The 2,829-nt window shown below is 53.2% G+C and overlaps 1 long non-coding RNA gene across 1 annotated transcript; it reads right to left on the bottom strand.

Moving 5' to 3' along the window:
- Window positions 1-3: 3 nt before the first annotated feature.
- Window positions 4-1,580, bottom strand: LOC116574533. The gene is made up of 3 exons (XR_004279352.1): window positions 1,396-1,580; window positions 952-1,088; window positions 4-575 (listed from the first exon to the last, which is right to left on the bottom strand). It is a non-coding gene; the product is annotated as an uncharacterized LOC116574533 (long non-coding RNA).
- Window positions 1,581-2,829: the final 1,249 nt, after the last annotated feature.

Genomic DNA, 2,829 nt, shown 5'->3' with positions numbered 1-2,829 from the left:
ATCCCTGTGTCAAAAAATGTTTCTCTAGCACCTTAAATCCTGGGCATAATCCACAGGTACGAAATTCTGGTGTACAGTCCATTTCTTCATTGCAACCAGAATGGCGAGATGTGTGAGACTTTGTGGATGGAATAAGGTGGTGTCTGGGCCCAGCTTGCTTCCCAGAGCAGAAAGCCGGGACCTAGCTTCCTGGTTTTCAGCCATCCTCCCTAACTGATGTCTGGGAACTCGGAAGCATTCGGGCCCCAGCTGGTCTTCTGGGGACCCCAGGGATCCTGAAATCATGCTGTCACACCTGGGATATCGCCCCGCTTCACCGCTTGAACACTTTTAAGCCAGGAATGTCCCCCACAGGGGAAGACCCCTAAGTCTTTCAATCATGCACCTTGTTGTCCATAGAAACTTTGCAGTAGGCTCCTTCAGGTAGGTGCCTCCCCTCGGCTGTATCCATAGCTGTATCACACTCACAACTGGTTCCCATCCAGGCCCCTCAGGCTCTGAAGCTGCGGCAGGGACCACAGTGGGAGCTAGAGGTAGCTCTTGAGGTGGTTCAGCATCTTCTTCTGAGGTTGGGGCTGTCGGTCCAAGAAGAGAAAGTATCAACCCAATGATTGACTTTTCATGTCCCTCCTAAATCAAGGAAAATTTCCCCACCATTCAATGTTCTCTGAGTCCAGGAAGCAATCCCTAGAGGGTCTCCCCTGATAGCAGGTCATGGGCACAGGGATCTGAGGCTACTCCTTACTCCCGGCCCACCAGATGACGGAGGCCAGCTCTGGGCGGCCTCCGCTGTTCCCTGCACAGGTCTATATCAGCCACCCCCTGTCCTCCTCAGATCAGCATCTCTCTGGTTCTCCTCCCTCTACCCCTCCCCCTGCTTGTGCTCTTTTCCCTCTAATAAAGAAATAAAATCCTAAAATAATGCATAAACGATTGAGCATCAAAGCGAACCTTGAGGCCTTCAAGACCTGGCCGGAAACACCCTCCTCTGTGTATTTCCTTGTCATCTTTCTTCTTGTGCTGATGGCATCAGAGGTGCATGTCATCCCAAGGAGGGAGAAGGCCGATGGGGGAGGGACTCTGGGCTCCTGAAGAACACAGAAAGGATTTCAGTCTCCAATCTGAAGATCCACTCAGCACTGTCAAGGGGGGGACCTCTGTGGTGACAGGCTACCAAAACCTGGGGAGTTACATGGTCATTCAGCGTAATGTAATATACCTCCGTACAGCATGTTGAAATGACCAAGTTCACTTGAATAGTGATCAGCCTAAAACCTTTAAAGAGGACCAAAGAGGCACCTGGCTTCCTCAGGCACTAGGAACCTTGATCACAGGGTTATGAGTTTGAGGCCCACATCAGGCACAGTTAACTTAAAAAACAAAAAAAAGGCTTACACAGGACTAAAATCAGTGAGGGTCAAACAACGGAGCTGGTCTGTGCTGGGACAGATCCTGTCTCCCGCTCATTCAGCCACTGGGCACTGCGCACTCAGATGGTGCCAGGGCTTATCAGCCCAGCGGGTTCTCCTCGTGAGAGCTCAGGGTCTAGAGGAGAAGATGGACAAACGAGAAACCAAAATGTGAACGGGAAAAGCGATTGCTCCACAGCAAAAGAGCAAGGGACACAACTAAGGCCCGAACTCCACCCGGTGAGGGGTATGACAAGGCTGTGCTGAGATGACACGGAGAATTCCTGCGGGAGGAAAAGAAGGAGACAGCCCTGCACAAATGCGAGTGCATTCCACCTGGCGGAGGGCACCATGGAGCAGAGGACTGGAGGTTAGAAAGGGGGCCAGGGTGGCCAGAGAAGCTGAGGAAGGACCAGAGTGGGAGGGGAGGAGCGCCAGGGCCCGGGAAGTTGGTCAGTATCAGTGCCCTTCTCCCAGGGCTTGTGACCGCACTTCCCCACACTCAGTGGCTGAACCCACAAACGCTGCCTCGTGGTCTCAGGGGATCAGGAATCCAGCAGTGCTCCGCTGGGGGCTCCTTCCACAGTCTCTCCTTAAGCTGGGCTGCTGACAACACCAAGGGAGGATCTGCTTCACCGAGAACCTGAGCGCACTCAGGGGCATGGGCCAGATACAGCCCATCTCAAAGACCTGACTTCTGTCTGCTGTGGGCCCACAGGGCTGGGCCACGTGCGTATATCTGGGTCATGGTTCAACCTAGGGGCTTGTGCACCAGTATGAAGATTGGAGAGAGAACATGGATCCGAGTCAACATGGGGCTGGGCAATGAGTTTTCGAACGAAATCTCAGAAGGGCCTTTGGGTCACGTTGCCACGTTCTGTGACATGGAAGTGAATCACCAAGTCCGGACCACACTCTGGGGAGGGGTCACACAAACATGTCTACAGAGGAGTTGGGGAACCAATGGAGCCCCCGAAGGGAGACTGTGAAGATCCCTGAAAGGTCCAGGCCTTGCCCAGAATCAGACTGGTAGGGATGCTTAGCAGGCTTGAACCCAGCTCTTTGAGTGTCCTCAAAGTTGGGGTCCTGGATGGAACCTAGCCATTCATTGGGGGCTCTGGAAAAGTTTTTCTGGAAGGAAGTGGCTGTTGGCCTGGAAATGTTATCGGGCTGAGGGTGATCATTGGTCTCCTAGATAGGAGACATATGCCCAGGTTCTTGTCTGAGGAGGATCCCGGGTCATGGCGACCCACTGGATGGACCACCATCTGCATCACACCCTTTGGAAAGAAGAGAATGGCCTGCATCCCGGGACAGGCGGTCTCGAGGGGTAAGGGTACATTCTGACCATCAAGGGCCAAGACTCCAGTCCCTTCTTTAGGGTTTGCATTGAAAATGCAAAGCCTAAGACCTTGGGAAG

This window comes from Mustela erminea, chromosome 15 (assembly GCF_009829155.1).
Source record: "Mustela erminea isolate mMusErm1 chromosome 15, mMusErm1.Pri, whole genome shotgun sequence".
Lineage (NCBI taxonomy): Eukaryota > Metazoa > Chordata > Mammalia > Carnivora > Mustelidae > Mustela > Mustela erminea.
This window is presented reverse-complemented; position numbering and strand designations above follow the sequence as displayed.